Source organism: Pan troglodytes, chromosome 3 (genome assembly GCF_028858775.2).
Source record: "Pan troglodytes isolate AG18354 chromosome 3, NHGRI_mPanTro3-v2.0_pri, whole genome shotgun sequence".
NCBI classification, from domain to species: domain Eukaryota; kingdom Metazoa; phylum Chordata; class Mammalia; order Primates; family Hominidae; genus Pan; species Pan troglodytes.
The window spans coordinates 84,342,798-84,355,200 of NC_072401.2; the positions used below are offsets into that span (position 1 = coordinate 84,342,798).

Sequence of the window (12,403 nt, forward strand, 5' to 3'; positions counted from 1 at the left end):
GATTTTCTCTTAGGGTTTTATCAAAATGGATTTTATGCCTATCTAGGAATTGAGACTGAATCTATTCTCTTACTAGTAGCTAAACTCACTAGTTAGGAGATGATTTCTTGCTTGCCTTTCTTAACTCATCGTTTGGATTCTAGTTACAAGGTTTCACATTCTTTTTATTTTCTAATACTGTGACACTTTTTCAAATAAATGGGTACTGAAATCTAGCTTGAAAGACAAAATTGCTACAGATGGAATTATTAGCATACAGTATAATATAGTATATTTTAAAGCTATAATAGTTGAAAAAGGAGAGGGATCAACACAGGTAGGTTGGAGTAATTGCTAATTTTTAGTAGAGGAGAAGGATAATGAGTTGGACCTTATTTTGTATAAGAGGTAAATAAAGAAGATAGCATATCAACAATGGGAATTGATAAAAACTAAGATCATTTCTTGAACATAATTTGTTAATTTTTTTCTCCACCATAGTAAAATACAGCAATGAACAAATAAGAGGTGATGAACAGTCCCTTCCTTCATGAGGTTACACTATAGTAGGTTTATGGTACACTGTATTCATTGATTAATTCTATCAGTGAATTTGATAATCTAATTTTATGATCAGGGAACAGAAAGATATATGCAAAAGGATATAGGGCTAGACCAAAGAGTTCAAATCAGATGCTACAGGCAATGTGGCATCAATACAGTTTTTAAATAGGGAAGTGAAATAATAGGAAACTATTTTATGAATATTTATCAATGGTAAATTGAGTGGACTGGGCACGGTGGCTCACGCTTGTAATCCCAGCATTTTGGGAGGGTGAGGCCAGTGGATCTCTTGGGCCCAGGAGTTTGAGAACAGACCCCGCCTCTACAAAAAATAAAAAAATAAAAAATTAGCTAGGCATGGTGGTGTATGTTTGTAGTCCCAGCTTCTTGGGAGGCTGAGGGGGAAGGATTGCTTGAGCCCAAGAGAATGAGGTTGCGGTGAGCCATGATCACACCACTGCACTCCAGACTGGGTGACAGAGCAAGACCCTGTCTCAAAAAAAATAATGAATGATGAGATGGAGAGACATTTGAATCAGGATGGCCAATTAGGGAAATACTGGAATAATTTAAGAGTAAATGATAAGAACATCTAATATAGATTTGGCTTTTGGAGAAGAGAATTCAGAAGAAGAGTCCAAAGTTCTTGTAGACCTAAGTTATGAACGGAATAAAAGAATTAATTCCGAGATAGCTTGAGGATTTGGAGAAAATAATGTAAATTTGGAAGGGAAGGTGGCAAGTTAATCTTTATGCGTATTTAGATATGGCCAATGACTATATCCAGGAGAAAAATCCCTTTAGACATTGAATATATAGTACTGGGATTCTAGGCAGGAGATACAGGTTCAGACTTCTCCAACCTAAAGGTGACAGCAGTCATGAGAATGAGTAAGCCCTTTGTGCTATAAGGCCAAAAATTAGGCTTAGAGGCAGCCCATAGAGAGTTAGAAGGAGAAACGGAGAGGTGGAGGTCAGAGAACATAGCCAGCATAGTTAGGGAAGCTGAGGAAATTATAATGTCAAGTTAATGTGGTTAACAATACCAGATTTAATGTGAGGTAAGAGAAAATTAAGTCTGATAATTCTCATTAACTTTCTGGTTTAAAATATTACCCAGGGTAGGGGTGAGGTGTTTAGTGGGGGACCTGATCTCTTGTGTCCATGTAAATATACACTTTAAGCCACTGTCATCTGTTATTGCAGACTGATTTGTCTGATGAATTGGGAATGGGCTATTTAATTTGAGCAGTGGAGAGGAAGGAGGGATAGAAGTATGGACGGGGATAGGACAGCAGTGCTGAGTTGACAGCCGTAGGGATTACCCTGAGGGGTGCATGAGACAGAATACTTGAGAGAGAACAATAACAGACTAGTTACTAATTTTGTGTTTTCTGATCATATTGTGGACAACGAAGTACTCTTTATTAGCCACAATTAAAATGCTGTCCGTTGAATGGAAGTAAAGGAAGGGTGACTCAGAGAGACACAACTTTTCTTAATACTCAAGAGGGGACACACTTAGCATTCTCCTGAGACAGAGAGAAAGAATCCAGCTGAGCTTGTGTTGGATTGATTTTTTTGATGTGGATATAGATGAGAAGAAATCTGGAGAGATATCGATTCATTTTCTTTCTTAAGACCTGAAACATTGGTGGTGGTGGGGAGAAAGGAATTGGAATCTTTGTTTTACAAGAGCTGGCAGTTCATGACAGAGCCTGTGGCCTGAGTGACCTGTATTCCCAGACAGTTGCACCTGTCTTGACCCTGTTTGTTCCTGGTTCTGTTGTCTGTGCCCCTGGGGTGAGGCTAACATAGGACATTTGGGAAGCCAGCCATAGTCTACAAAACAAGCCTTCAATTGTCATTTTAATGGGTATACTATTTCACCTTAATTTAATTTCCCTACCTCCAAGAATATATCTTGTTTTGTAAGTTCAAAAGCTGACACATCATCCAGAGAGACTATTTATTTTCCCTATCTTCTTCACACAAAGGCTGAGATTATTCTTGCAACAGTAATCAAGATCTTCTGTCTTTGGATTGCAAAGAAAATGCATTCAACTGTACTTGAAAGAGAAAATTGAAATTCAGCTACAGATGATAAAGCACATTCTCCTTCTCTTTCAGTTTTGTCTGTCATATCAGCTGAACTGCATTAACAAAAGCAGAGGGTGCCTGTTGCTTTCTATTGGCAAAAAATACAATATTCATTGTCCAAAACTGTGTATGAGGTGTGTTGTGCTTTACTTCTATTAAGTATTCTTGTTCTTCTAGTCCTTTTTTTTTTTCTTTTTTGTTAATTCTAGCATGGTATAAAATGAACCAGGAAAATAGTCCCCAGAGGAAGGTTTTTCCACCAGCTTTAATGGCTGAGCAACTGTGAGTCTTTTAAAAAAATGATCAAATCTTGAGTGTGATTGGCTTGCCTATATTCCTATTTTAACAGTTTTACAATGCTGGTGTAATTGTTTTAGGAAACATGCAGACTTATTAGCATATTTAATGCTGGCTTTAATTATTTATGGCATTTATTGGGTATGTAAGTCCTAAAATTGTCACTGGGTACATCTACCAATAGCATAACTGCTACAGTGATAAAAAGCATCTAGAAATAAAAGTAGGTTGGTACTACTGAGATAGAGATTTCCATAAATAAAAGGTGCATTGCAGAATTTTCTTTTTCCCCATTAGACAGTCTCATGGGCATGCCAGTTGTGAAACCATAGTCAAATTTATAGATATGCAAGGGTAAGAATAAAATATGAGTTTATACTCAGGTATACGCAGTAAGTAATTATTTTTAGTCAGCTATATAACAAGAGGCCAGTGACACAAGTCTAGGCAAAATTGTAAAATAGGAATAGCTTATGTTCAGATTCTTGTAGCCTGTGTTTTGTGTGTTTAATAATAACTTCTCCAGAAGCTTCCTTGGTTTTCCTCTCCCCTCCAAATTTACTTATTCTCAAGAAGAGATGAAATGTATTCACACTGAGGTTTAACTGATAATAAAGGTGGTGAAAGTGCAATAGAAAGAACTCTTTGAGACCAACCAGTCCTGGCTTCAAGTCTAATTGTAATTATTTTCTAGCGAAGCTATTTTGCTGAATTTCTCCCTTAGGGAGATCAGGATTTGGTGCAAATGGAAGATTATACAATTTTGGGGGGGGGGCCTTAAAAATACAAAACAATGTATATAAATTAAGAAAGTGATTATGTGTAATTACACATGAAAATGACAAATAAACTCCAGAAAAACAAATAATTTCTAATTAACTTCCTAATACTTAAAAAAAAACTTTTATTTTAGGTTTGGGGTATATGTGCAGGTTTATTATATAGGTAAACTAGCGTCATGTGGATTTGTTGTACAGATTATTTTGTCACTCGGGTACTAAGCCTAGTACCCAATAGTTATTTTTTTTCTGTTCTTCTTCTTCCTCTCACTCTCCACCCTCAAGTAGGTCCCAGTGTCTGTTGTTCTCCTCTTTGTGCCCATGAGTTCTCATCATTTAGCTCCCACTTATGAGTGAGAACATGCGGTATTTGGTTTTCTGTTCCTGCTTTAGCTTGCTAAGGATAATAGCCTCCAGCCCCAAACATGTTCCCACAAAAGACATGGTCTCATTCTTTTTTTATGGCTCCATAGTATTCTGTGGTGTATATGTACCACATTTTCTTTATTCAATCTGTTATTGATGGGCGTTCAGGTTAGTTCTATGTTTTTGCTATTGCAAATAGTGCTGCAGTGAACATTGGTGTACATGTGTCTTTATAATAGAATGATTTATAAACCTTTGGGTATATACCCAATAACGGGAGTGCTGGGTCAAATGTTAGTTCTGTTTTTAGCTCTTTGAGGAATTGCAACGCTGCTTTCCACAATGGTTGAACTAATTTACACCACCAACAACGGTTGCTTGGCACAGCTCCAACAATTGCTCAATAACCTCACCAGCATCTGTTATTTTTCAACTTTAAAAAAATAGCCATTCTGACTGGTGTGAGATGCTATCTTATTGTAGTTTTGATTTGCATTTCTCTAATGATCACTGATATGGACCTGTCTTTCACATACTTCTTGGATGCATGTATGTCTTCTTTTGAAAAGTGATCATGTCTTTTACCCACTTTTTAATGGGGTTGTTTTTTGCTTGTACATTTGTTTAAGTTCCGTATAGATGCTGGGTGTTAGACCTTTGTCAGATGCATAGTTTGCAAATATTTTCTCCCATTCTGTAGGTTGTCTGTGTACTTTGTTGTTGGTTTCTTTTTCTGGGCAGAAGCTCTTAAGTTTAATTAGATCCCACTTGTCAATTTTTGCTTTGGTTGCAATAGTTTTTGGTATCTTTTTCATGAAATCTTTGCCCATTCCTAAGTCCAGGATGGTATTGCCTAGGTTGTCTTCCAGAGCTTTTAGAGTTTTAGGTTTACATTTAATCTTTAATTCATCTTGAGTTGATTTTTGTATATGATACAAGGAAGGGGTCCAGCTTCAATCTTCTGCATATAAGTAACCTGTTATTCCAGCACCATTTATTGAATAGGGGGTCTTTTCCTCATTGTTTGCTTTTGTCAGGTTTGTTAAAGATCAAATGATTGTAGGTGGGCAGCCTTATTTCTGGGCTGTCTATTCTGTTCTGGTACCATGCTGTTTTGATTACTGTAGCCCTGTAATATGGGTATTGAAGTTGGGTAACATGAATATTTTCAGCTTTGTTCCTTTCATGTAGGATTACTTTGGCTATTCAGGCCGTCTTTTGGTTCCATATAAATTTTTAAATGGTTTTTTCTAGTTCTGTGAAGAACATTGTTGGTAGTTTGATGGGAATAGCATTGACTGTACATTTCTTTGGGCCATATGGTCATTGTAATGATATGGGTTCTTCATATTCATGAGTATGAGATGCTTTTCCATTTGTTTGTCTTCACTGATTTCTTTGAGAATTCTCATTGTAGAGATCATTCACCTTCCTGGTTAGTTGTATTCCTAGGTATTTTATTCTTTTTGTGTCAGTTGTGAATGGGGTTGACTTCCTGATTTGGCTCTTGGCTTGGCTGTTGTTGGTATATAAGATAATTCTTTTTCTCACATTTTTTAAAACTATATACTCTTTGATTCTTTTATGTGACGACATTTTATATCATTGTCTGTAGAGAGAAGAGAAAGATATTTTGACTTTTTTAAAGAAGAAAGATTGGTGCTTTTTGTTAGACTGGAGAAGTTTCTTCTACTTTGCTGCATGTTTTTGGAAATGCCACATTTTTTGACTTTATCCATGGATTCTCACTTAGATTGCTTCTTGTCCATGAATAAGCCCTGGAAAACTCTAGCATTTTGAAATTTCCTTGTATTCCCTCATTGATGCAATAGCTGCCACAGCTATTGCCACAGAACTCATTCAGGCTTGAATGTATTTCTTAAACATTTATTCAGTGTTTTCTTTCTGCCATTGTGCCGAGTCTAGAGAATAAACAAATGAAGGAGGCATTTCTGCCCTCAGAGAACTCACAGGCTAGTGCAAATGGATATTTTATAATGCAATGTGAACAGTTCGACAGCGAAGTATGTACAAAGGGTATAACTTATCCGTGGAGGGAATTTCAACTGGCTGGTAGAACGCAGACCACTTGTGTAAAATGCTATAAAGGAACAAATTTTTATAGCCAAGTAAGTTTGAAAGACATATAATATTATATATTCCTCTCAGACATTCACAATGCACTCACCATCATTAAGGCTCTAAGAAGTCCTACACCCAAGAAACCTGTTTAATGGTTTAACTAGGCATTCCTTAACTCTACTTATCCATGTGTTAGTCTGTTCTCATGCTACTACGAAGAAATACCTGAGACTGGGTAATTTATAAAGGAAAGAGGTTTAATTGACTCGCAGTTCCTTATGGCTGGGGAGTTCTCAGGAAACTTACAATCATGGCAGAAGGCACTTCTTCACAGGGCAGCAGGAGAGGGAAGAATGAAAGCCATGCAAAGGGGGAAGCCCCTTTTAAAACCATCAGATAGCCTGAGAACTTACTATCATGAGAATAGCATGGGGGAAATCCCCCCATTATTCAGTTATGTCCCACTGGGTCCCTCTTGTGACACTTATGGGAACTACAACTCAAGATGAGATTTGGGTGGGGACACGGCGAAACCGTATCGGTCCATGAAAATAATTATTTCCACAACAACGAAAGTCAAAACAGCTAGTGGTCTGGACATAAAATGACCTATTTCACTCCTTATTTTCTGAAGATGTTGAGGCTACTTTGATTTTCTCTGTTGATAAGGAGTCATTTTTTTTCTGATTATGGAAGTTTATGTGGGGATGAAGCTCAAGGTTTTGGGTGAAAGAGTCAAGTGTTATTGCATAAATCACCTTGTCAAGTACCCCAAGGTGCAAGGCTCTATCTTCCATATAAGCTGATGGGGAAGTCATGAAAGTAACTCATATGCAAAGAATACATGTCACTACATGTTTCAGTTTCTGTATCATGGCCAAGCCAGTACACACCTCATGTAAAATGTGTCATGAATTTCCTCATGGATAATGGAAGTAAAGATACATGACAATGATTCAAAACATGTCTGTCTATACTGTCTACATATAATAACTCATGTGACATGTCTGATGTACTTACTCCACTAACCTTTTAAAAATCAATAAAGTTGAATAAACAATTAGTATAATATTGCTTTTCTTTTCTTTTTAGTCTATACCATAATCTATAACAGTGGTACCAGTAGCCCCAGTAGTTAATATCACAGTCATGAAGACTCACAGCCTATTGTAGCTAGCAAGAGGGAATCCATGACTCCTCTGGGAAGAAAGGTGATCATCTTTTCTTTGACATTGGTATGTTGATCAGTTCATTCTGTGGAACCTGTGGGTTGTACTCCAGTAGAGTCCTTAGGATGGTCTCTCCTGAAGGATGCCCAACACTAGCTAAAAGTACATTTACCAGAATAGGGTGAAAAGGTAAGGAAATAAATGAATACATAAGATATGTGTTTCACAGAGTTGGACCAAAAGAAACCTACTTAGATCTGAGGCTCATTTTCTCTTCATTGTGTCAGAATAGTGTGCCTGCAATTTAGTTTTGTTTTACAATGCTCACAACCAAGCTTGGCTTGCAGGATGTATTGCCCTGAAACATCTGTGGTCTCTTCAGCTTTTCCTGAATCTTCCGTTATTGCCTAGTGACACAGGTTTGAAGAGAAGGGCAAGAAGCTAGAGTGGATGAAGGGCTAAACAAACTTACCAATAATGGGATGACACTGAATTCACTGGTCTACTACATGTATTTCAAAGGGATGTGGAAACTTCATTTTTATCTAAGGTAGTGTGTTTCCACCAGGGCTCTGAGATCAGAAACAAAACATGGAAACTTTAAGAAGTATTATTCAAAGTTCATTCTCTTAGATAGTTTTTTCAGTTGACTTTTGGGACATCATTCTCTTACTTTCCCTCCTTGCCTCATTGCTGCTCCCTGTCAATATTTTCTGCTAGATCGTCTTCTTCATTATGACCTCTAAATGTTGAAGTCCCGAGGCTCTGTCCCTGGACCCTTTCTCTTGTTTAAATGTGTTCACTTCCTACATTATGTTTTAATTACCATCTGTATATGGAAGATTCCCCAGGTTCTATTTATTCCTTGAATCTTTCCCTTGAACATCAGACTCATATTCAAATGTCTACTTAAATATGATATATCCAAACTTGATTTCTTGATCTGCCAAATCTGTTTCTACCGTGATGTTCTCTTTCAAGTAAACAGTAACGTCTAGTTACTTAGGTGAGAAATTTTGGGATAATCCCTGTTGTCACTCTTTGGTTCACATCCCACATCGGCAAAACTGTTGGTTCAACAACTTTTGAAGTTTACTCTGAATGTAACCACTCCTCTCCATTTCCACTGTCACCACTTCATCAAGACAGCATCATCTCTAGCCTAGACTCTTACTTTATCCTTCAACCCCTTGCATTTCGTCTTGCCTCCATTTAGTTATGTTTTACACATGACCAGAAAGATCCATTTAAAATGTAACTATGCTATTATCCTCTGTGCAAAATTCTCTAGTGACTTATTATACTGAATAAAATCCAAAATCCTTACTATTTCCCAAAGCACTCCATTAGCTGTCCCCAGACTACTGTATCTTTCCTCACTGTTCTCCAAGCATTGTTACTCAATACTTTAAGAACACTCCTTGAGAGTTTTTGCACTTTCTAGTCCCTCTGTCCAGAAGGCTCTTTATCCAAATGTTCATATGGTTTGTCCTTTCACTTCTTTAATTCTGTGTTTAAGTGTCAGCTTGTCAGATAAGACTTCACTGAATATCTTGCTGAAAGTAGCATCCTTTCTCAATTTTTCTTAATATTTTTGTCGCCTACATCCTGATAAAATGTAAGATCTGTGAGAGAAGAGACATTGTCTAAATGTTTCATTTGTCCTCTTTCGAATACCCAGAGTATAAAATGTTTTGGCATAGGGACTGAGTAGTCCCTCAGTAAATATTTAGGTAATGAATTAATAAAGCATCAATTGTGTTCTAGGGGTTCCATCTGCTTTACAACAATGCCCTTTCTATTGGGGTAGGCAAAAAGAATATGGCCACAGTCAAATCTGTTATAGTTCGCAGCTAGTTGCCAGATCTAGCTTTTAGCAGCTAATCTCTACTAGAACGGAAGCCAAATCCTTGTGATTATGCAAACATAGCATGTACTAAGGAAGGCCTAGACTTACTTTTCTCTTTAAAGACACTAGAGTAACATAAAGATTTAGGACTCATTCCAGATTCTGCTCAGTGGGAGCTTAAGCCTGCTGTCTGCTTTCTTCATTATTATTAGATCCGTTATTTCTGGACCTGAGCTCAGTTGGCCATGTAGGTTAGAGGTGTCAATGCTCAGATGAGTTTCTTACCATTCAGGATGCTGGCATATATTTCTTTTTCCGGATAAGTCATTTTTTTTCCCTCATAATAAAAGTAACCCAGACTAGATTCATTAGGAAACATTAGGAAAAAAAAAAAAACATACCGAAATGCAGAAAAGTACTCAAAAATTCAACTCCTTAGAAACAACTATTATTAACATTTAGATGAATTTCATATCAGTTTTAGAGTGTGTGTGTGTGTCTGTCATTGTAGTGAACCAAGAATATTTACTGAGCACCTTTGTTCCTGTACTAAGTAAACTTAATTAAAAAGCTGAGAGAATTTGACTTTTTGCCCTCATTATCAGCTACTCCTCAAGAGGCATTCCTTTTGTTTGAAAATTATAGACTTTGTTCTGTCCACATTGCCGTTACCCATTGATTGAATGTGTACTTGTTCTCTTTTCATACCTTTCTCACCTCTCTGTGGCTAATATTTGACATACAATGCTCATGGCAGCCTTGCCTATCTTGCTTCCCCGTTTGTCAATTATTTCTGCTTAGACAAGCCAGAGAAACATCGGAAAACAGAATTAATCAATGAAAACTTGAGTTAAAATGTGTGAGAGCATCCCTGACTTGAAGAAGAATGTAGTATTGTGGTGTTAGGTCTGGTTGACATGGAGAAGAGTTGAATGTTAAGACTACTTTGTGACAGTTCCTACATCCAGGGAATAGGTGACAGGCTTATTGTAGGACTACAGTTTGAAATCCAGGCCAGTTGTTAGAAGTCCTAGCCAGAGAAAATAAGCATAATGGGAGGAGGAAATATGAGAACCATCTATAAAGGTGGTTTAACTAGTTCTATCAAATGGATTTTTCTCCTTAGATTTTTTAAAATTTATTTATCATTATATTTTTAAAATTTAAATTTGCGGACACATAATAGGTGTATATATTTATGGGGTACATGAGATGTTTTGATACAGGCATGCAATGCATAATACTCACATCATGGAAAATGGGGTATCCATCCCCTCAAGCATTTAACTTTTGTGTTACAAACAATCCAGTTACACTCTTAGTTACTTTAAAATGTACAACTAATACATAATCATTGCAGCAACACTGGAAGGTACAGATAAGTAACTGCTCACTTAAAGATATCCGTTGGTGCGTGTTTTGTGGTGTTGGTGGCATATAGAATGAGGGATTAGAGGAAGATACAGAATTGGGATTGTAGTAATTATTATAAAAACACAGTAGGAAAGTAATATCAATACAATATAAAATGTTTAAGAAACAGGCTGGGCGCGGTGGCTCATGCCTGTAATCCCAGCACCTTGGGAGGCCGAGGCGGGAGGATCACGAGGTCAGGAGATCGAGACCATCCTGACTAACATGGTGAAACCCCATCTCTAGTAAAAAAACACAAAAAAATTAGCCAGGCATGGTGGTGGGCGCCAGTAGTCCCAGCTACTCAGAAGGCTGAGGCAGGAGAATGGCGTGAACCTGGGAGGTGGAGCTTGCAGTGAGCCTAGATCGCGCCACTGCACTCCAGCCTGGGCAACAGATCAAGACTCCGTCTCAAAAAAAAAAAAAAAAAAAAAAAGAAGAAACATAATCTGCCCCTTTCCAGCACCGTTATTTAAATTGTATGTATTACTTTTGTGATTATAAAACAAATCTAATATTTTAAAAAATTAAATTCTTAAATGGGCATGAACAAGCTAGAACTAGGAAACTGGATGGGCCAAGATTTAAATGTGGCTTATTTCCCATAATCGTAAAGGACTGAAGTCTTGATTGAATGCACCATCTATTACCTGAAGGCACCACTGTGAGATGCAAAAGCCTTTCTCTCAAAGGAGAGCACTGAGTTCCTGTGGCACCTTGAAAGGGACACCGCTTTGCTTCTCCTGTTGAGCTCCTAATGCACAGTACACACCATGCGAGTTATTGCTTATCAGTGAAGTTGTGATCATCACTGTGAAATGTTGTTTTCCAGATGTTTGAGTCATTAAGAGTGGTGTCAGCACAGCAAGCAGGTCTTTCATTTGGGTATCTATACCTTCAGTAGGGGTTGGCAGCCTACTGGTTCTGGCTTGATTAATGGCTCCAAATAGGAGTGAACCATGTCTAGGAGATGACAACAGAATCCATGGCCAACTCCCAACCTTTTTTTGATTTTTGAGGCTGCTTGCAGGGTACAGAGCAGAATGAGGGAATTTGGGGGAATAGTCAGGTAGTGACTGCTTGCCTAGTTGGGATGCATTGCCAAATATGACTTGATTGTCTTGTCTCTGGATAGGATACTTCCCTTTTTTTTTTTTTTTTTTGAGAAGGAGTCTTGCTCTGTCACCCAGGCTGGAGTGCAGTTGCACAATCTCAGCTCACTGCAAGCTCCGCCTTCTGGGTTCATGCCATTCTTCTGCCTCAGCCTCCCGAGTAGCTGGGACTACAGGCGCCCGCCACCACGCCCGGCTAATTTTTTGTATTTGTGGTAGAGATGGGGCTTCACCGTGTTAGCCAGGATGGTCTCGATCTCCTGACCTTGTGATCAACCTGCCTTGGCCTCCCAAAGTGCTGGGATTACAGGCGTGAGCCACCGTGCCCGGCCAGGATATTTACTTTTTAAAGTAGTTTTATGTACATGATCTTAGATGAATCCTCCAGGACTGAGCCCTGGGTAGTAGGATGCATTCAGATGAAGGTCATGTGGTAATTTTTTTCTGTTTTCTCACAGTTGTCAAACCAGCTAGGACAAAATAAAGTTCTGCTTCTTAAAAGAATGTGTTTGCTTTTTTGCCTATACCCTTAAGGGTGGGATACTAGTATCTTTCAATGGAAAATGTACATGAAAATGTATTCCTTAAAATGCTTCTCAGAAAACAGATGGGAAGATTAGGAAGGAGAAATGGGATTCGTTCCCTCTCTTCTTTCTTTTTTTCCTTTCTTCCTATTTGATTTTTATTAAGCCT

At 37.9% G+C, this 12,403-nt stretch overlaps 1 protein-coding gene across 6 annotated transcripts in view; it reads left to right on the plus strand.

The window, feature by feature from the left end:
- Positions 1-12,403, plus strand: part of COX7B2 (cytochrome c oxidase subunit 7B2) — a 169,926-nt gene that overhangs the window by 9,798 nt on the left and 147,725 nt on the right. The gene's annotated exons all lie outside the window — the stretch shown is intronic.